At 42.4% G+C, this 22,645-nt stretch overlaps 1 long non-coding RNA gene across 2 annotated transcripts; it reads left to right on the top strand.

Annotated features, from left to right (window-relative positions):
- Window positions 1–12,582: 12,582 nt before the first annotated feature.
- On the top strand, window positions 12,583–21,477 carry LOC116524870. Of its 2 annotated transcripts, none has more exons than XR_004257512.1 (5): window positions 12,583–12,640; window positions 17,458–17,594; window positions 19,357–19,467; window positions 20,063–20,108; window positions 21,222–21,477. It is a non-coding gene; the product is annotated as an uncharacterized LOC116524870 (long non-coding RNA). The 2 variants fall into 2 exon arrangements; XR_004257513.1 differs by lacking the exon at window positions 12,583–12,640 and adding an exon at window positions 16,629–17,097.
- Window positions 21,478–22,645: the final 1,168 nt, after the last annotated feature.

The raw sequence follows: 22,645 nt of genomic DNA, 5'->3' as shown, positions 1-22,645 counted from the left end.
GTCAGATCGGGACCATCCTGGCAAACATGGTGAAACCCCGTCTCTACTAAACATAGAAAACATTAGCTGGGTGTGGTGGCATGCAATTATAGTCCCAGCTACTCTGAAAGCTGGGGCAGGAGAATTGCTTGAACCTAGGAGGCAGAGATTGCAGTGAACTGAGATCACACCACTGCACTCCATCATGGGAGACAGAGAGAGACTCCATCTAAAATAAAATAAAATGAGAGAGGAGTGCACAGACACATGGGCATATGCACACACTCACACATCCTGTCACTCTCCAAAAGCTGAGTCCAGGGTCTTGTGCCCTCTGCAGTGCTATCTGCTCTCTTGCCCTGGTACGGTCTTGTTTATCCTTTCCTCTCCCTTGGTTGGGCATGGTGGCCTCTTCACTTTCTTTTCATGGTCTCATTTCCTTTGTGGCACCTGCAGAGGTTTCTTGACTGGCCTCTTCGGCCTGCTGCCTGGGCTTGGTGAGAGTGGGGTACAGAGAGAGGGACAGAAAAGAGTGAGTGGGACGCTGCCCTCTCCATCTTAGTTTGGTAAAATTATTAGACCAGGCTTCAAGTCATATCAAAAGCCAACTATGGCCTCACTTACAAGTGTTCTGTCTCACCTAGCTGCCACTAACCTTCAACTCCAGCTTCCCAGAGCCCTGCCTCTCACTGCAGCTGCTGATTTGCCTGGCAGTTTTTGCCTCTCATTTTTGCATGCCTAGAACCTGGGGCCAGCAAGACCTCTTGCTAGTCTGGCAGGGGCATGAAGGGAATCAGAATTCAGACTCCGTGGAATTTCCATTAAAATAGGAGAAAATTTTAAAAATGAATTAAATTCTCAACTCAAAAAACTAGTAAAAACATTCATATAAAAACAAAAGAAACAAAATAATAAAAGCAGATATTGGTGATGTATAAAACACAAAGGCAGTAGAACTAATATATAAGGCAAAATCCTCATGTATTTATTTCCTTGTAATTTCTTTCCCTCCTCTTTTTCCCACCATTTCCTTCTTTTCAACATTGCGACACATTCAACTGGAGAGGAAGCTCTTCACCTTCTTCAGTCAGCTATTTGTGCTTGTGCCCAATTTCATCTTGGGACTTTTTTTTTTTTTTTTGGCAGAGTCTCCCTCTGTCACCCTGTTACCTAGGCTGGAGTGCAGTGATGCGATCTCGGCTCACTGCAACCTCTGCCTCCCCAGTTCAAGTGATTCTCCTGCCTCCCAAGTAGCTGGGACTACAGGTGTGTACCACCATATCTGGCTAATTTTTTTTGTTAATTTTAGGAGAGACAGGGTTTCACCGTGTTGGTCAGGCTGATCTCGAACTCCTGACCTCAAATAATGTGCCCACCTTGGCCTCCCAAATTGCTGGGATTCCAGGCGTGAGCCACCATGCCCAGCCCCAGGACTTTCCTGTTATCCTAGGAGTTCCCTTTACTTCTCTCTTCTGTATCACCTCCTATTTCCTGGATCCCAGATCTTTCTTTCTCTTAGTTTCTATCCTCATTTCATGAATTTATTCCTCCAGCAACTTCCCAAGAAAGGATACACTGAAGTAAATTTTTCAACTTTTCATATGTAAAATTGTTCCACTCTTACACATGATTGATAGTTTGGCTGGATATAGAACTCTAGGTTAAATACAGATGTTGGCAGTGTATAAAAAACAGAAAAACAAAATAAATAAATAACTCTAGGTTTAAAATAATTTTTCCAGAAAGATTTGAAGGAATTTCTCTATAATTTCTTTTTTTTTTTTTTTTTTTTGAGACAGAGTTTCACTCTGGTTGCCCAGGCTGGAGTGCAATGGCATATCTTGGCTCACTGCAACCTCTGCCTCCTGGGTTCAAGTGATTCTCCTGCCTCAACCTCCCAAGTAGCTGGGATTACAGGCACCCGCCACCATGCCTGGCTTTTTTGTATTTTCAGTAGAGATGGGTTTTCACCATGTTGGCCATGTTGGCCAGGCTGACCTCAGGTAATCCACCCACCTCAGCATCCCAAAGTCCTGGGATTATAGGCATGAGCCACTGCACCCAGCTGGCAATTTCTCTATAATTTTCTAGCTTCCAGTGTTCCTGTTAAAAATGTCATTCTGATGTAGCGTGTGACCTGTTTTCCTTCCCCCTTCTTTTCAGAGGAAGTCTTGCTCTGTTGCCCAGGCTGGAGTACAGTGGCACAGCCAAGTGGTGCAATCTTGGCTCACTGCAACCTCCCCCTCCTGGGTTCAAGCGATTCTCCTGTCTCAGCCTCCCAAGTAGCTGGGATTACAGACATGCACCATTATGCTCAACTAATTTTTATATTTTTAGTAGAGACGAGATTTCAGCATGTTGGCCAGGCTGGTCTTGAACTCCTGACCTCAGGTGATCCTCCTGCCTCGGCCTCCCACAGTGCTGGGATTACAGGCATGAGCCACTGTGCCCAGCCTTTTTTTTTTTTTTTTTTTCCTGTGCGTGGACAAATATACAAACTATACCAGAAATTATCTATTCAACATCTCTTTTTTTTTGAGATAGGGCCTCACTCTGTTACCCAGGCTTGAGTGCAGTGGCGCCATCATGGAGTGGAGGGAGCTCACTGAAGCTTCCAACTTCTGGGCTCAAGGGGTCCTCCCACTTCAGTTCCTGAGTAGCTGAGACTATAGGTGCACACCACAACACAGGGCTAATTTTTAAATTTTTCGTAGAGGTAGGGTCTCATGCTGTCACCCAGGCTGGTCTCCAACTAGCCTCAAACAGTCTTTCCTACCCAACCTTCAAAAGTGCTGAGATTACAGGTGTGAGCCACCACACGTGGCCCAGATCTCCATTTAGTGCCTACTATGTCATGAGTATAATGGGGACTAAGACAAGGCCATGCCTCCACCAAAAAGATAGACAATATAAAAGTAATTAACACAAAATCTTACACATTATTATCAGTTCTAGGAAGAAAATAAATAGAGTGCCTCAAAGTAAAGAACAGATATGCAAACTTGGATGGCAGGGTCATGGAAGGCTCTTCAGGGAGGTGATACTTAATCAGTTTGGATATATATTTAAAGGTAAAGTGTGCTTACCTTTTGACAAGAAAATTCACCTTCTAGGAATCTGGATTACAGAAATATACACACATACAAAATGTATATGCAAAGGCATTTGCTGGTTCTTCCTTTCTTGCCCCATCACAATCCATTCTTGTCTGTTCATGTCCTTTAACAAATTTTTAATGAGGTTGCTTGCTTTTTCTTGTAAGTTTGTTTAAGTTCCTTGTAGATTCTGGATATTAGACCTTTGTCAGATGGATAGATTGAAAAAAATTTCTTCCATTCTCTAGGTTGATAATTTCTTTTGCTGTGCAGAAGCTCTTTAGTTTAATTAGATCTCATTTGTCAATTTTTGCTTTTGTTGCTATTGCCTTTGGCATTTTCATCATGAAATCTTTGCTCATGCCTATGTCCTGAAGAGTATTGCTTAGATTTTCTTCTAGGGTTTTTATGGTTTTGGATTTTACATTTAAGTCTTTAATCCATGTTGAGTTAATTTTTGCAGAAGGTGAGCCTACTTCCATCAATTCATCCCTCTCAGCCTCAGCCTAGTTCTATATCCTTGCTGGAGAGGCATTGTGGCCATTGGAGGAGAAGAGACACTCTGGCTTTTTGAGTTTTCAGTGTTTCTGTGTTGATTCTTTCTCATCTTTGTGGGCTTATCCACCTTTGATCTTTGAGGCTGCCAACCTTTAAATGGGCTTTTGTGGGGTCTTTTTTGTTGATGCGGTTGTTGCTTTCTGTTTTTTAAGCAGTCAGGCCACTCTTCCATAGGGCTGCTGCTATTTGCCAGGGTCCACTCCAGACTAATCACCTCAGTCCCTCCTGCACATGGAGGTATCACCACTGAAGCTTGCGAAACTCCGAAGATGGCAGCCTGCTCCTTCCTCAAGACTGTATGCCTACCCAATAGATTGCTATAAAAGCCCTGCATGTCCACACATGGAAGGCTACACCATCAAATACTACACAGTGAAATAAGTCTATACATTCTGATATAGAAATTTCTCTTAAGACCTTCTGTTATTTACAAAAAACAAATTATAGAGCAATACATACAATACAGTCCAATTCACATAAAACAAAACTATGCGTACGTACATATATGTGAACAACTAAAAAAATCTTGAGACATATAGACCAAATTGTTAATGATAGTTATATTTGTGGAGGTAAATCAAACTGGGGTCCAAGAAAGGAGTTATGATTGCTGTATACACATCTGTTTGCTTGCATTTTTAAGTAGAACATAAAAATATGTATCTTGTATAATTAATAAAGTAAACCAACATAAAAAGAAAAATGATCATGACCAGCAGAGGTTGTCTTTACAGTACAATAAATTTCTCTTTACAAAAAAATTCATTACACAAGAAACTTTAATAATTATGCTTAGAAAAATATGTTCACCCAAAACAAATTACCCATGATCTCAACATTCAGAGATAACAACTGCAGAGATACTGAATTCTTTTCCAAATAGCACGATACAGTACAAAACATTTGAAACATGTTCCCCCAACCCCACACTCAACAATATACAATTTATCTTTAAAGGCCAGTAAACATACAACTTCCAGATACTGCCCTTCACAGATCCCTCACTAGTGAGCCATGCTGGCTCCCATTCACTGATGCCTGAAAAACTCTCAAATCACATACCTCCAGTTAACACTCCCACACATGAAATCATTGAAACCATAGATCCCCAATTCCAGAGAAATACCCTGACTGCAGGCTTTCATACACCCCTAAATCACAACATCCACAGAAGCCTCTCAACTGAATCCTAGACTCTTCTTCACCACTGATTTCCACTGAACACCAAATTGATCCTGACAGGCTATCAAAACTTACATCCAGCAATTCTCCAATAATCGACTTCTATAGCCATCAACCAAGACCAAATCACAGTGGACTCTCACATAACTCACATCACTAACTTCACAGTACCTCCTGTAAATTCCTGATTGTCATAGCTTCCACCAACAAAGAAATATCCCAAGCATAGACCCCACAGATCCTAATCACCATTACCCACAGGCAACCCCAATCACTAATTCCCACAAGTATCTGTTCACTGACCACCACTGGCCCCTCCAAACACTGAATCCCACAACTTCCTCCAGCCTCTGAATTCTGTACATCCCAAACAATCCACAAACAGCAAATTGCTGACCCCTGTAGACTGTCAACACTGACTCCCTAAAAATATCCCTCAAACCTGAGGCCCTGGCCCCCACAATCACTAAAAGCTATAGTTCTCTAATTTACTAACTTCTCACAAGTCTGCCCATTCATTTAGCTCCTACCAACACCCTCCCCCATAGGCCTCCTGCAGTTCCAGAGATGCTGTCAATCATTGGTCTTCACCAAATTTTAGTATATTCCTCATCCAACCATTTCACAGACCTTCCTCCCAAAGGTATCCACCTGAAATCTCAGAATCCCCAAATTTAAGACACTCATTTCCAGATTGCCCTGCATCTCAGAATCCGTGGGAAGTCCATCAATCCCAAATCTCCAGAGTGATGGGAAGATACTGGAGATTTTGAGCAGTGAAGTGAAGTGATCACACTCATTTCCACTCTTACACATTTGCTTTGAAAGCTGTGTAGGAGACAGTTTCCCCTCGTGAATGGAAATCAATGAAACGAAGATTAGAGCCCATAGCCATTGCCACGTTTCTCAAAGTCAAAATCATAGACTTTTCCATTTTTAAAAAGGACCATAATGTGTACCCATCCTGTAATTTGTACTGCAAATTATATTTATATATAAATAACAAAAATAAACCACCATGTAATGCCCTCACGGAAACCTTCTCACAATACACACAATGGAAGAAAGGAAGTTCCACCCTCATTAGATGGCTGTGGGATGCAGCTCAGCTTCTGGCTGACCTGTTGGGAGCAACCCTGTGCCTTGCTCCACTTGCAGCCTCTGGTCCCATCAGTCAAGTGTCAATTCAGTTCGTCTTCCTCTTTGCTACCCTCAACCAGCTTCAACTGTATCCCAAGCAGCTGATAGAAAATGGAGTTATGAATTCTTCCCCTCTCATCTGTAGATGAGCAGGAACAGATACAAGCAGACAATTGCAGAGATCTTGGCGAGGCTGCTGCCTCTGCTCCCCGTAGGTACAGGTCTTTCTAAGACCACCTGATATCTCCAGGATACTAAATCAGATGGACATGATATGATACTAAATATGATACTAAATCATATTTTCAGTCCTTATTTTACTTGACTTTTTAGCAGCATTCAACCTGCCTCCCTCTTCCCTTAATTTTTTTTATATACTAAGTTAGCAGTATATCACAACAGGCGACTTCCTAAGACAGTACCACTCCACACATTTCCTCATCAGTGCTCCGGCAGGAAAATAAAATCTCTCCTATTCTGCCACCTTGTGGCTACTTTACTTCATTTCCCTGCTTTGCTAGTTTTTAATAAAAAAGAATCTTGTGGTTTTATGAAGACTGCTTTCCCAGAAGAAAAAGTATTTGGTTCCTTGGCATAAAGGACTTGCTTCTTTTTAGGGTAAAAGACTAACTTTCTTTTCCCTTTTCAAGGCAAAAGGGGGAGCTGATAGGGAAATAGATTTGGTTTAAAAGTGTATTCGTTAAGTACTCAGGAGGAAACCATAAAGAGGGCAGAATGTGAACCAGTTGTTTGAAGGGACAGTGTCCAGTGGAGGGGCATATGGATGCAAGGCCATGAGCAAAAGAATGAAGAAGAGAGAAGTTGTTCGAAAGGAACTCAATGCAACTAGCTGACTGATACGGTTTGGCTCTGTGTCCCCACCCAAATCACATGTTGAATTGTGATCCCAAGCGTTGGAAGTGGGGCCCGGTGGGAAGTCATTGGATCATGGGGGCGGGTTTCTCCCTTGCTGTTGTGACAGTGAGTTCTTACAAGGTCTGGTTGTTTAAAAGTGTATAGCACTTTCCCCTTCTCTGTCCTCTCTCTCCTCTCTCTTTCTCTTACTCTCCCCCCCCACCCTCCCTCCCTGCTGCTGCCTTGTGAAGACATATTTGCTTCCCCTTCACCCTTCCTCCGTGATTGTTAGTTTTCTGAGGCGTTCCAAGCCATGGTTTCTGTGCAGCCTGTGGAACTGTGAATAAATTAAACTTATTTTCTTCATAAATTACCCAGTCTCAGGTAGTTCTTTATAGCTGCGTGGGGTTACCCATGTTGGTGCTCTAGGCAGAAGAATGCTTGTGTTTTTCCTGCCTGATCGCAGATGCCTTGTCTTCAACTTCCTATGGTTTTTTGCACTAGACCTGACACTCAGCAAAGACTAGTTTGTTCCCAATAAGGGGGCCCTGGAGCAATCTCCTTCTGCAGAAAACACTGCGGCTGGCAGCAGCCAAAAGCAAGAGCTATTTTTCAGACAAGAGTGAGTCAAGAAAATGAGGCTGCCTTTGAGGAATATAATTAATTTGAAGAATTGCTAAAATGTTTGGAGGCAAAGTATACTTTTCTTTCACCGAGGTAGGCCACTGTAGTGCAGATGGCAGTGTGTGTCTGCCACGCTTTAAAGAAAACACCAGAGAAGCATCAATTTGTTGTCAGAAGGTAAAATTTGTAAAGGCCTGTAGAGAGAATCACTCAATGTTTCTCAGTGGGAATGCTATGGATGTGCTGGGTGAAAATGTTCCACCTTGTGGGGGACTGGCCTACACACTGAAGGGGGTTTATCACGTCCGGATCCAGGATACCAAATGTCAGTCATTGTCTCCAGTTACTGCAAACACCGAAAATACTCCCCCTACCTCATTTCCAAAACCTCTCCTAGTACTGGTGCTGTCCTCAATTAAGAAAATCTCAATCTCTTCATTTTTATCAATAGGTAAATTGAAGGCCAGAGACAGGAATTTACCTAAATCACAGGTAAGATATATATACAAAACAATAAGAGATGATTTATTGAAAATCTACTACACAGAGCTCAGGGATACAAGGAGTACAAGATATGGTCTCTGTCTTCAAAAGAAGAGAAGAAAACTGTGAAGGAACCAATATTTATTGGGAATCGATTGCTTTCTAGCCCTTTCTACACCTTTTCAGGAAACTGAAGCTCACAGAGGTTCAATTGTGAAGTCAGAATTTGAACACAGACTTTAATTATCTTTTCACTGTTACCTTTCCAATGTATGTGCAACCATAGGAACTAGAGTTTTGAAGAATTATACAAAAATTGAAAACAGGTTAAAAAAAAAGATTGTGTGTCCTTTTAAACATACTAGAACACTATTTTTTTTTTTTTTTTTTTTTGAGACAGAGTCTCCCTTTGTCATCCAGGCTGGAATACAGTGGCATAATCTCAGTTCACTGCAGCCTCCCTCTCCTGGGTCCAAGTGATTCTCCTGCCTCACCCTCCTGAGTAGCTGGGATTACAGGCGTGTACCACCATGCCCAGCTAATTTTTGTATTTTTTTAGTAGAGACAGGGTTTCACCACGTTGGCCAGGCTGGTCTCGAACTCCTGACCTCAAGTGATCCGCCCACCTCAGCCTCCCAAAGTGCTGGGATCACAGAGGTGAGCCACCACACCCAGCCTAGAGCACTATCTGATAAGCCTTCATAGGCTCATCTGGCTCTCCTGGCAAATGTAGCTACGTTCAACTTATTATTTACTACTTTTTAAGAGCCAGACTCTGAAATTAGAAATTAATTTTTAAAACTGAGGAAGTGCAAATCATTTTGTTTGGTAGATATGTAAATAACTTCTGGGCAATCAAGAAGATAACCACGAAGTTGTACATTTGTTTTCTTTAGGACATTAACCACTCTGTATCTAACTTAGCAATTTTATTCCAGATTTTTTTTCTCTTACTGATTTATATCAGCTTCTCATAGCCTCCTTTGAACAAGCTGTCATTCTTCTGCTTTTTAAATCATGAGTTAAATGATCAAATCTCTGACACATGCTCCTATAGAGGATAGGTCTACAAGGGTTATGTTTCTTAACCCTTTGTGAATTACATTTTGATACTAACATGAGCCAATAAGTAGTTGGCTGCTGTTGTGTGAGAACAAAGCTCTACATGCAATGGAGACTATTAAAAGAAAAGCTTCAGACAAATTTAAGAGTTTAACTGAGCAAATAAATATTTATAAGTTGAGCAGCCCTCAGAACTAGAAGCTCAGAGGGTTCCACTCCTGAAGATGCACAGGCAACATTTATGGACAGGAAATGGAAGTGAGGTGTAGAAATAACTTGATTGGTTATAGCTCTGTCTTTGCCTGATTTCAACTTGGTCTGATCAGTTGGTCCCCTGTGATTGACAAGCTTGGCTGCTGTGATTGGCTGAAATTAAGCTATTTGTTACAAAATTATCCTCCTACTTAGGCTTTCAGTTAGTTGCATATTAAGTGAGGTTGCAGTTTATGATGTAGGAACTCTAATTGTGGAGGCAGCCTCAGGCCAAATTTAACTTAACAGGTCATACAAAGGATGAAAAAGGTGACTGCTGAGAGAAGCAAGGAAGAGGAATTCTTGGCCAGGTGCAGTGGCTAACACCTGTAATCCCAGCACTCTGGGAGGACAAGGTGTGTGGATCCCTTTAGCCCAGGGGTTCAAGACCAGCCTGGGCAATATGGTGAAGCTTCATCTCTACAAAAAATACAAAATTAGATAGGCATAGTGGTGCATGCCTACTTGGGAGGCTGAGGTGTGAGGATCGCTTGAGCCTAGGAGGTCAAGGCTGCGGTGAGCTGACTGTGCCACTGTACTGTAGCCTGGGCAACAGATGTCTCAAAAAGAAAAAAAAAAAAGGAGTCTTGAGCTGGGCTTTGGAGAAAGGGTAATAGGGTAATATTTGAGCAGGTAGAGAAGCAAAGACTTCAGGCAGCCCCCTGGCACCAAGCAGCCCAAAAGTGCCCAGCCCAGAAGCTAAGCAGAGAAGCAAAGACTTTCCAGGAGGAATGGCGTATGAGCAAAAGAAGAAAGAAATTAGGGGCTTTTGTAAAGACTATAATTAGAAGAGAGATACTTAGCTAGTCTTTTTCCTCAGATCACGCTTTTGACCTTATAGGATGCAGAATATGCAGATTTCTAAAAAAACAAACACAGCTGGGTGCAGTGGCTCACGCCTGTAATGCCAACACTTTGGGAGGCCAAGGCAGGTGGATCATAAGGTCAAGAGATTGAGACCATCCTGGCCAGCATGGTGAAACCTTGTCTCTACTAAAAATACAAAAATTAGCTGGACATGGTAGTGCCCACCTGTAGTCCCAGCTACTCAGGAGACTGAGATCGGAGAATCATTTGAACCCAGGAGGCAAAGGTTGCAATGAGCCGAGGTCGTGTCACTGCTCTCCAGCCTGGTAACTGGGTGAGACTCCATCTCAAAAAAATAAATAAAAAATAAACACTGTAGAAGCTCAGTGAGGGCAAGGATTGTAGCTATTTTGATCAACAGTGTCTCTGTGGTTGGACATATAGTCCTGAAATAGCTGTTGAATTAATAATTTGGTCACAATGAAATAATATGATTAGCCTCTATTAATTGAACACTTACAATGTGCTAGGCAGTGTCCCAAGCTCTTTACATAGATAATTGCATCAAATCCTCACAATGATAGTATGAAGCAAAATTTTCTTATTTGTAAAATTAAGTCCAACCTGTGGCAAACCTGTAACGTGAATAATCTCTACCTTGGGGCTCTGTAACTCTTACCCTCAAGCATCCAAGATCCAAGACTTAGGATTGTTCTTCCCACTGCCAAACTGTCTCCCCATCCCTAAAACTGGGGTGTCAGGGTCATTGGACTAACCCCCATCCCCTCCTAAATGATGTACTATTGAGAGAGACCAAGATGGTGCCCTGGGTAACCTGGGGCCACATGTAAGTAAGTACTTGCAGAATGGTGTTGAGTAGATCTGGAGGTAGGCATCACTGAGATTCTTTATTTTCTTATCTGCAAGGAGCCCTCATATTGTGATGGAAACATTAAACTACAAAAGAGGGAAAAGAAGTCTACCTATTATCGATACTAGGTTGGTGTGCTAGACATAAAGACGTGTTGCTTAGTTTCGTCCTTTAAGAAAGGACTTATTGCCCAGCTGTGTGGAGTGTGCTCCTTTGCTGACAGCCTTCAACCATTAACTCATTCGGATTTGCCTCAACTCTTGGGTTGAGGTACCGGTCTTCTCAGGCGGCCCCAGCCAATGACTGAGCAAAACTGTGGTACAAAGGCCTATCCATTTCTGCCTAACTCGGAACTCCTCTCACATGCCCATTGGGCTGACAGAGACTTTGTCAGATCTACATCGTCTGGCAACTCCCCTTCCCTAATCCTGCTTTCTCTTTTTTTCCTTTCACAAGTGTTATTCCCCAATAAGCCGTTTGCCTTCCTACGTCTGTATTAGCATCTGTTATGGTCGGGGGGGGGGGGGGGGGGGTTGGCATGCAGCTGACACAGATGGAGTGTTGGTAGCTCCCAGCAATCTTCTCTTGGTAAAGGGAGTAGAGATTTTAGAGCAAGTTTTGAGGCAGTATCAGCAGAATGGATAATCATCCTGGATGCTAGACCAAGGAATACTTCCACTCTGGCACATGAATCAAATAAGGTTGTGTTTCTTGCTATTCTTGGAACTGAATATGCCTTGGTATCATATAACAGGACCTGAATGTTCCCATTGGCTTTCTCAATGAATGAATTGTCCAATTAATCGAAAGTATGAGTGAGGTCAAGGTCATTAAGTCCATTTCCAGTCAGCTAGTTACTGGGTTATAAATGGACTGTCATTCTGGTCATATGTGGACTCCATAAACCCCTTACCCACACACTGGGTCATTACTTGGGTCTGTCATTTTTCAGTGACCTGGCTGACTGTCACCCTTCCCTTAGGTCATGTATAAAATGCCCTTGGGTAGAAGCATAGTCAGAAGTCACTGTGTTCTGTGACTCTACCTCTGACAAATCGAAGTTGGGTAGGGGAGGCATAATGTGGTTGATGGCCAGGTGCTTAACTTGACACCATAAATGGAAGGGAACAGTTCTTATTTTTTGCTACAACGGCATCTTCTAATTCCTTAATAGGAGAGCAGGACTTCCTATTCATCCACCAAATATTTGTTGACCAGGAGAGGGTTGTTACTCTGCCTTCACTTGATCAAACTCTTGCAGTTACCCTCCCAGTAACATGTTTTTAAGAAATCTGCATGCAGTTTCTTTGGTAGCAACTACCAGGCCAATTTCTCTAAGGGTCTACAGCGTTACTTATTCCTGTTCCTTCTATTCAACCATCTGCCCTTCATGTTCAACATCAAGCCCTGTCCGGTGTAGTGGAATCAATAAGAGTAGGGGCTTTGGAATCAGTTTGTTCACAAATGGGCTCTCTTGTTTATTGGCTGTGTGACCTTGGTAAAATTACTTCATCTTTCTGATTCTTAGTTCATACTACTGTAAAATGGGGTAATGATATCTATCACATAGAGCTATTATGAGAATTAAATAAGATGTTTGTAGAACACTCATCAAAACTTACTGAGTTCTTTTATTTCCAGCATTGAAATACTGTTTTTGTTTATGTGGCCCCAGGACAGATGAAACCTATACTGCTGCAAAAATACATCCCAATTATAACCATTAGTCATGGTAAGTAGACTGGCACTGCTCTGTGCTTGGAGCTCCTTGAGCAGATATGACTTTAAACAAGACCTTCTTTCTTTTATTACCAGATTGTTTCTAAGTCTGTTGAAGTCTAAAGGCCCCAAATATAAAACTAGCTGATGCAACTTGACAGTCAATACAGCAATTTGGATTCAGGTATCAATGCCATGTTCTTAAAAGATTGATGGATTTGTGGGGCTTGGGCAGCTCAGCCTTGCAATGACCTTTTTTTTAATTGTAATCTTTTTTAAAAATTACTGACAAGTAAGAATTTGTATGTATTTGTGGTATACAACATGATGTTGTGACATATATATATGTTGTAGAATTCAGCCCTGGAGTTAATCTTGACAAGAGTTAGAACCCTACTCAGTTGGTCCCATAAAAGTCCACCTCTCTAGGATGGTGACAGGTAGCAAATGTACACTTGGTCCATCTGCTATTGCTGTACAGACCGAGGCTCATTTATCAGAAGTATTCTTCCTTCCCTGGCAGAAAGGAAGGAGTCACTTCCTTGGGGACTGCAGACTTGCAGGACAGCTCATCTCACTCCTTTCTCCCTGCTGGAAAGCACAGAACCTTTACTCCCCAGAGACCCGCTAGTTTCCCTCTCCACTGGATCATGAGAGGTCCATTAAAGCTAGCTGGCTGGGTGCGGTCGCTCATGCCTGTAATCCTAGCACTTTGGGAGGCCGAGGTGGGCAGATCACTTGAGCTCGGGAGTTTGAGACCAGCGTGGCAACATAGTGAAACCCTGACTCTGCTAAAAAAGACCAAAAAATTAGCTGGGTGTGATGGTACATGCCTGTGGTTCCAGCTACTTTTAGGGCTGAGGTAGGAGAATCTCTTGAACCTGGGAGGCAGAGGTTGCAGTGAGCTGAGATGACACCACTGCACTCTAGCCTGAGTGATGGAGTGAGACACCTCTCAAAAAAAAAAAAAAAAAAAAAAAGCAAAAGCTTGCTATATTTCACCCTTATCTTGTGAATTTATGTTCCTTAGATAAAGTCCTGCTCATCTGGGGAGGAAAAAAATTTCTGGCTCCATGCCTAGAATTAGGTGGTCAGTTTTTCTCCTGTTACTCCTCTTCATTACTATTGCCATCTCCGTTTTCCTAATTTTTTTCACTTTAGACCTTGTAGTTTGTTTTTAAATCATCCCCACAGTGGCCAGGAGTTTGAGGGCACAGCCCCCATCTGCTTTCTCTCTTTGGCCCTCAAAGTGCCTGGTATAGGCCTAATAGAAGAGGTACTGGATAATGTTAGTTGAAATAAGTTGAATCATCATTTAAAAAAAATTAATAGCATCATTTCCTAAAGCAAATTGCTGCACTACAGACAAATTACTCTACAGTTAAATTCCATACCCTGTATATCTTGTGTTATACAATAGATGTATTCCCTATAGATGGGTGGTCAAGTGAACTTCTATAAATTAAATCTTTGTTTCATGTGTTTATACTTTCTATACTGTCAGAGATGCTAACATCAGTGGTTATTCTTTTTTTTCTTTGTTGTCATTCTTTATCTCTCTACTTCTTCCAATCTTCCCCACTACAGAAGTCTACAGTTCATTTGATGCAATATTTATTGGTCATCTACAATTTGTGAAACTGTTGTCAGGTTATTAATCTGTACTTCCTACCACAAATATTTAAATGCAGTACTAGAGTATTATTTAATTGAATCCTGTCATAAAGCAAAGCATCCCTTCTGACTGATTTTACATTTTAATATTAGTTCAGCTTTGGCTTGTCTCGGTTTTCTTTTACCAATTCTCTAGCTAGATTACATCACACTTCTTGGGTATTTTTTTTTTCTTTCATAAGTCACTTTAATGCATCTATCTTGCTTTGTCTACCCACCCCCCCCCCCCTTTTTTTTCCACCACAGCTGTGCTGACCCTGTATTTCCTGCATTGGAAAGAAGATGCCTCCACATCTATATACCATGCCTTCAGCAGCCTCTGTTACTCCCATCCTGGGAGCAGTCATTGCTGACTCATGGTTGGGAAAATTCAAGTAAGGAAGATAGGAGGTCACATCCCTACAGTTTTCATAGATTAATTGTGCAGAAAGCTATCAATTCTAGCCTCTTGCTTTTGAGCAAGAACATACCTATGTCACGCATGAAAAACAACTTCTTGGGTATTTTTGCAGCCTTGACCTTGCTATCTCAGTGATTACAGGCTGTCCTGGCCATGCATAAACCAACCACCAAAAATGTGGTAGATTTGAAATGGAGCAGCCAGGGAGTGAACTATTCAACTCAGATCTTACTAAGTAAGATCATCCCGACGTAGGCTTCTGATCACAGACTTTAGTCCTAGGCTCTCCCTCTATTCCTGTGGCCTGATAATATAAATTAGGTTGTCATCACCCAAACATAATATTCCTATTTCCAAAAGGATTTTCTAGAAGATTGCCTCTAATATCAAGATTCCCTAGTGCTTTTATGGTAGGATTTAGCGTACAAACACTCCAAAGATGATACTATGTATTCAGTACAAGTGATACTATGTATCAGTACAACAAGAAAGATGTCTCAACTTTCAGAAGGGAGTTTACCTTCTCACAGGGAATGAAAACAGAAGTAGAGTTACAATCTGGTGCTGTAAGAATGCAGGGTTACAAGTGGCAGTGGGGGGTTGGAATGGCGGAATCAGCCGTGGTAGCTGACTCTCCCCTCAGCATCATGATCCAGGAAGAGTGGGGTTCATTTTGCAAATCTGATGGCTCACAGGCGGCCATCAATTCTTGAAGAGACTCAAATGGAGGAAATAAAGTACCAAGCCTTTGTCACCACTTGTCAACCTCAGTTCTTCCATCTCAGGGCCAGGAAAACCCACAGCCACCTATGATGGTGAAGTAACATAGGCCTCAAAACACCAGTGACTAAACGTCAGTTGAGCATGAACCAGGAAAGCTCACACAAGAGCCTGGGATGACTTTCTAAGCAGGATACAGACAGAAAGTCACCATTCCCAGATTCATTGCCCTGCACTCAGCTCCTCCCATCATGCCAACCTCTTTCTGGTTTTGGGGGCGCAGAAGAAGACCATTTATACAGACAGAAATGAGCCATATAACAACCCTGGCTGGTGGCATCTTATCTCATGATATTCCTCCCTCCCGGAATGCTGTTCCCACATACACTCCATGTCTCCTTACCCTCCCTGACTTTCAACACCTATTAAAAGCCCTACCTTATCCGGAAAGCGTTCTCTGACCCACCAGCTCAATGTGTGCTAGAGATTATGGTGGGGGTTTTATGCACATCACTCCGTTGAATCCCTAGCAGGGTATCCACCAGGTATCATTAGCCCTGTTAGGAGGAAACTGACAGAGAGAAGGCTCAGAGAGAAGTCACAGTATGTCTTCATGGCTTCAAAATGGCAAAGAGGAATGAAGCCCAGGTCTTCATGACTCCAAAACCTGTGTTCTTAGGCACTTTTGACATGATGCCCCCACTCCAGCCCCTTTTCACTTGTACCATATAAAAAGATGACAGTGCTTGCAGACCTCCATTACTATTATAAATAGTAACTTTATTAGGTTACTCAACCGGGTCATTTCATGTGCTTGTAGGATTAAATTTTTACGAATTATGTGAAACACTTTTCCAACTTCACTGAGGGTTCTTTGAAGGAAGGAATATCTTGCACTTCTTTTCTCTTACGGGCCCGTGGTAAAGACATACACATAGTGACTAAATACTTGTTCACTCATTGTGGGGAGAAGGAAGGCTGCAGAAATTGGGGTCAGAGAATAAGGAAAAGGAATTTGAATGTACTGAATACCGGACACCACACTTCAAAGAAATTTTTTGTTCAACCATATGTTAATGCTTTGTGATAGGTGCTTTCATCTTTGGTAGAAGAGTTTCTTTGTTTCTGGGCCTTGTAGAAATTGAGTAACTCACCTAATTTCACATTTTGTAGAACAGAGATGCTGGCACATCCTGTTTCTCAGTTATGCCCATTCCTGACACACATAATTGACTTTCTGATTTTAAGCCGGATCCATGGTTAAATCTGGTTCCAAATGACAGCCCTTTAGAGCATCTGCTGTTTTTCTTGATAATGTGTTCTGGGAAATTTAAGGTCACTAACTAGATCTAAAGGAGATGAGATTGCCAAGTTTCAAAAGGGCAGGAACAATCCTTGGCCGCACGCCAGGGAAGGAAAGACCATTTCATGGAGAAGGAAGGAAAAGGTAGTGAGTGCCCCATGGGAAAAACAATTGGAACAGAATGGATATAAAGACAGATGAGCTGGAGAGTGGAGCTACTCCTAGGGAAAGACTCACCCCCAACAACTGTGGAGGAGGCAGTGCTATCCCCTGCCAAGATGAAGCTGCTGTTGCTGTGTCTGGGGCTGACCCTTGTCTGTGCCCAGGAGGAAGAAACAATAACACTGTGACAAGCAACTTTGATCTGTCAAAGGTAGAGTTATGGCGCACAGTGACTTCTGGCTTCGGGGAGTAGTTTCGGGGATTCTGAAGCCTTGTGGGTCCTATTGTAGGCAGGAGTTCCTTAACATTTCAGATAAAAGGGTTGGTTTCTGACCTTGGGTTAAGAGCAGCTGTACCATATGAAAGGATGACAATGCTTAGGGACCTCCATCCTCCCTGAAGGGGCAGTGGAAAGAGCCCTAGGTGTGGTGCCGACTGATCTGAGTTCTAATTCTATCTTCACTTCACCATTGTGAGCCCCGGCCCACAGGCCAGAGTTCAAGAAAAGAAGTGTCCATGTGGTATCCCCACTCCTCTTTTCTCACTCACTCATCTTACTTATTTATTGCAGATTTCAGGAGAGTGGTATTCGGTTCTCATAGCCTCTGACCAGAGGGAAGAGATAGAAGAAGACGGAAATATGAGGGTTTTTGTGGAACACATTGGTTACCAGGGGGAATCTTCTCTGACTTTTAAGTTGCATGAAATGTAAGTACGGCCTTTTTTAGTTGGGGAAGGAAAACGGAAGCCCAGGTATGGTCTCGAACACACACGCGTGCACTGATCCAGGATTTGATGGATCTGGGGCTTTTGAAGATTCAGAGACAAGAGTTGGTAACAAGAATAAATCTAATTGGAGTGGGGGAAGCAGGAGGTATAGGGATATCAGAATCATAAGGAGCATGACAATATAGCATAGGTTAAGCAAATTAAATTTGGAACCAACAGCCTGAATTTGAATCTTTCAGTTACCAGTTGTGTTACAAAGAAAACTAATCTCTTTCCACCTTCATTTTCCCTTGGGTAAAAGGGGATGAGAATAATTCTTCCTCATGTTTTGTTTGTTTGTTTGTTTTGGGGTGTGTGTGTACCAAGAAATGTCACACTTGTAAAGCACTTAACTTGAGAATCTGGCATGTGGTGAACATTCAGCTAATGATCTAGACAAGCAGATGTAGTAACAGCAACAATGTGAAGTAGCAACAGTAGCAATAGTGCTAGAATTCGTTGTTTAAGTCATTCTTAGCATATCAAATCATGTGAAATAATACACATAAAAGGCCTTTGATAATTGTACCAAAAAATGTTCAAAAGTCGAATCAGAAACTCAAGTTACTGGCAGAGTAGAGGGTGAGGGAGCCAGCCTCATCAATAGCTCCTGGGCATCAATTTATTCTGTTTTACAGTGAAAATGGAAACTGTACTGAAATTAATTTGGCTTGTGAACCAACAGAAAAGAATGCCATATGTAGCATTGACTGTAAGTTTTTTTTTAAGTCTTTCTAAATTATACTTCCAACTGCAAGGAATTTACTAAACCCCAGTATCTTCTGGATCTTGATCAATTTCTGATCAATAACTATTTTGGTAATAAAATGGGGGCCATCAAATAGTCAATAACCTGAATTTGGGAGAACCCTGCATGTAAAAGCCAGTGCCTGGCACATGATACCATCAGCTTAAGGAAGGTGACTTGGTCATATGCACCTCCTGCAACAAAAGTTAATTGGCAGGGGAAAAAATGTACATTGGGGCTGGGCACGGTAGCTCATACCTGTAATCCCAGCACTTTGGGAGGCTGAGGCAGGCAGATCACCTGAGGTCAGGAGTTTGACACCAGCCTGGCCGACATGGCAAAACCCTGTCTCTACTAAAAATACAAAAATTAGCCAGGCGTCATGGCACGCACCTGTGATCCCAGCTACTTGGGAGGCTGAGGCAGGAGAATCAATTGCTTGCACCCAGAAGGTGGAGGCTGCAGTGAGCCAAGGTTGCACCACTGCACTCCAGCCTGGGCAACAAAGCGAGACATTATCAATCAATCAATAAATAAAGTAAATTGGCAGGACAGCTTCCCGTTCTCTGCCTGGCTTTCTGGATACCTGGTGGTCATTGTCACAGCACATTGCTCAGGATGTAGCGTCAAGTAAGTAATGCCATTGGGGCTTATAGAGAGCACAGAGACACATCATTGGCAGAGATACTGTTGGAGGTGAGTAGGTCTTGGGGGGATGATAAGAAGTCAGTTACTGCTGGGCCTACATTTTTTGACCACTAGTGGTCAATCTACCCTTTTCTCAGAATATGCCTCATGAAGTCCAGAGAGATGCAAATGGAAGATATTAAACATCCTCACTGTTCCTAACAGGATACGTACTTGAAGTTGTGTTGTCGGTGAGAACAGGTAAAGGGTTTCAACTGCTTTCTATGGACCAAAGGAGTTCTGAGATGTGTTCTGTTTCCTCCACAGATCACGGACACAATGTAGTTAACATACTTGAAGTGGACTATGATAATTATATATTTTTTCATGACAAGAATTTCAGGGATGGGGAAACATTCCTACTGATGGAGCTCTATGGTAGAGTATTTTCATGCTGACACCCATCTTGGGATGGGAAAAAGGGGGAAGGCAATAACCTTAGATACAAAGTGGTCTTCCCAACTTATCCTGGGCCATCTCTCTTTCTCTGAAAACACATGCTTACCTTTAATAATCCCTAGGCTCAGTGATAAGGAATTATGATCTTTCTTTATGCTAGAAAGATATCCTACTGATGTCAAACTGGGCATCCAATGGGTGCCATTCATTTTCCCATCTATCTGGAGCCTGGTCCCCTCATTTGCCTCTATGATGAATACCTAAGACATGGCAGTTACTGTCACTCTTCCCACAGCCCGAACACCAGATGTGAGCTCACAGATCAAGGAGAAGTTTGTGAAATACTGTGAAGAACATGGAATTGTTAAGGAAAACATACTTGACTTGACCAAAGTTGGTAAGTTTAGATTTCTGGTGTTCTCTTCCTAAATTCCTGTGTTACAGAAAGAAACAATCTAGGGGAAGTAATACCCCCAAATCAGTCCCCTTTGTGCTAACTTGGAGGATCATCTGGTTTCTCTCTGAAAAATAAACTGGTGTTGGTGTCTGAATTTGTTCTGTTCTCCCTCGACAGATCGATGTCTCCAGGCCCGAGATGGGGGAGCAGCCTAAGCCTCCAGGTTGGTGATTTCTGACTCTGTTGGAGAGAGGGTGGCCCAGGGACCAGTGCCTTCCAGAAGCATTAGGAGTTTGTACTCAAAGACACCATAAAAATAATTTGGTAGGGATGCTTCTGGGGAAAACTTGAAATTGGAAGACCTGGATAGAGGACTCAATCCTCCCATGAGCTTTGAGCAAATAACCTAAAACTTAAAAAGGAAACAATGGTCCAGGTGCGGTGCCTCATACCTGTAATCCCAGCACTTAGGGAGACAGAGGTGGGAGGATTACTTGAGCCCAGGAACTCGAGACCAGCCTGGGTAACATAGCAAGACACGATTGTCCGTGAAAGGCGGGGGTTGGGGGAGGCTGGGGGGAGACCAAAAAAGAAAAAAAAAAAAGAGGAAACAACCATGCCTAGCGTACAGAGTTGCTGTGGATATAACGCTTGTGAAAAGGGCCCAGTAATTGCTAAAAATCAGTAAGACTTCGTGTTCGAAATGGAAAAAGAGTAGTAGGTTCTATGAAACTGAAATATGTTTCTGTGTTTGTGGACCATCTCCCAGGAGGCCATCTCACCCTCCAACTTATGATCCACATTTCTTCCTTTGTACTCTGTATGTCCTTGACTTCTAACCTGGGAATGGAACTGTCTGACCATCCCATTTTCTGCCAACCTGGAAAATAGACTCTAAGTTTCCTCAACTGCCTTTGATTTATTGTGGGGCTTTATTCAGATAATGTATGTGAAAGTCTTAGCAGCTTGCATAAAGCAAGTATTTAATAAGAGATATCTGTAGAGTTTGCCATTATTCCTCGACGTATAAAAAATTCTTCAAAACTTCTAATGCTGAAGATGGCAGAAACAAGCCTAGGACCCTTTATTGCTTCCTTTCTCTTTTTCATAAATTCACTTGGGGGATGGTTAAGATGGCATTACAATAGTAAAAAAGCAAAAGTCATTTACTCAACATCCTTCCTCCTCCTATTCTGGTATACAATATAAGTTAGAACACAGGGTCAGATCCATTTCTTCATTATTTTTCTCTATAATAGAATGTACCTTCATCCTTCATGCAATCCAAGGAATGTTTAGTAAGTTCCTGTGTCCTTTCTCTTCTCTGCTTAATTAGTGTGAATGCTTTGTCACCTGGACTCCAATATCTTCCCTTCCTGGACCCCACGTCCTCTTGTGACAAGTTCTGTGACCTGGTTTCCATCATGTCACACACAAAGACATCATCCCTGCATCTTTAGGATCTTCCCTAACTGCAGAAGAAGACTCAGAAATTCACCAAGGATTAAAGGTTTGCTCTGAATTTCTGACTTTGTCACAGCCAGGGGAACTCTACATGAATAACACCTGACTCCACATGATCCATAAATAAATAATTACCCTTGCAGTCATGTCATTTGTCTTTGTATCTTTGAGAATGTGAGGCTGACAGTGAGCGAATGAAGGGGCTTCCTTGCCCCTGAACCCATAATCCTCCTCTAGTGTCTCAATCTTCTCTGAGCTTCAGGATTCTCCTTCCTCTGCAGTAATTCCCTGTTGGTTATCCCAAATCCCCGTGAGTGCTGCTTGCCCTTTGATTTGCCAATTTCTTAGTGATCTGATAAGACTGTTATCAATAATATAAGAATATAAGATTTGCCCCATGATTTCTGCATCCTAGAATTCTCTTTTTCAACTGGGGACACTGACAGATAGCTGCTGCTGAGGCTGGTACCAGCTTGACAAGGTTCAAAATGTGCCTCCAGATCCCAGCTTCTCTGTACCATCCATCCTGTAAGATGCATTCAGGGCCCTTTCACACTCTTGAAAAACCTCCTTCAAGCACCACAGTTATGTACTATGAACACAGTAAGTGAGATTCCATTAAATGCAAGCAATACCTGTCTTCAGCAACCTGTACCTGGTTTTGTCAGCAGGCATCAATGGGGAATGTTATTCACTTCTTCTTTTGAAAGTTAACAGGCTTGGGTAAAGGGAAATGAAAGATCTTTCACCACTAGTGACCCTTTCCCAACACCAGCAGATTTAAAAAACACACACTGGGGCCTGTCAGGGAGTGGGGGGCTAAGGGAGGAATAGTAGGGGGTAGGGGGAGTGGGGAGGCATAGCACTGGAAGAAATACCTAATGTAGATGATGGGGTGATGGGTGTAGCAAACCACCATGGCATGTGTATACCTATGTAGCAAACCTGCACATTCTGCACATGTACCCCAGAACTTAAAGTATAATTTTAAAAATGTAAAAGTTACCCATGGGTATTAGGGCAGAGCAAGGTGGCTGGGGGATTGTCCTCAGGAAGAGTGGCTTAGTCCTTATGGGCATAAAGGTTAATGAGAGAAGGTTTTCTAGGCAGCAGAAGCTCCCATATCTTGCTTTGCTCCAAGATCAGAAGACTAAATTAGGTTCAGATTATTAACCTGGATCAAATGCTTGGTCTGGTTTGCTGAAATATGGCAAAAGGTTACACAGAAAGAACCAGTTATGCTGAAATCTCTCATTTTTTGCTGTTGGCATGTAAGGGACAGGACAGCTGATGCCC

The sequence above is a fragment of the Sapajus apella genome, unplaced genomic scaffold, assembly GCF_009761245.1.
Source record: "Sapajus apella isolate SASKATOON/1434 unplaced genomic scaffold, GSC_monkey_1.0 scaffold46, whole genome shotgun sequence".
NCBI classification, from domain to species: domain Eukaryota; kingdom Metazoa; phylum Chordata; class Mammalia; order Primates; family Cebidae; genus Sapajus; species Sapajus apella.
The sequence above is the reverse complement of the archived record's forward strand: the minus strand, read 5'-3'. Positions and strand labels throughout refer to the sequence as shown.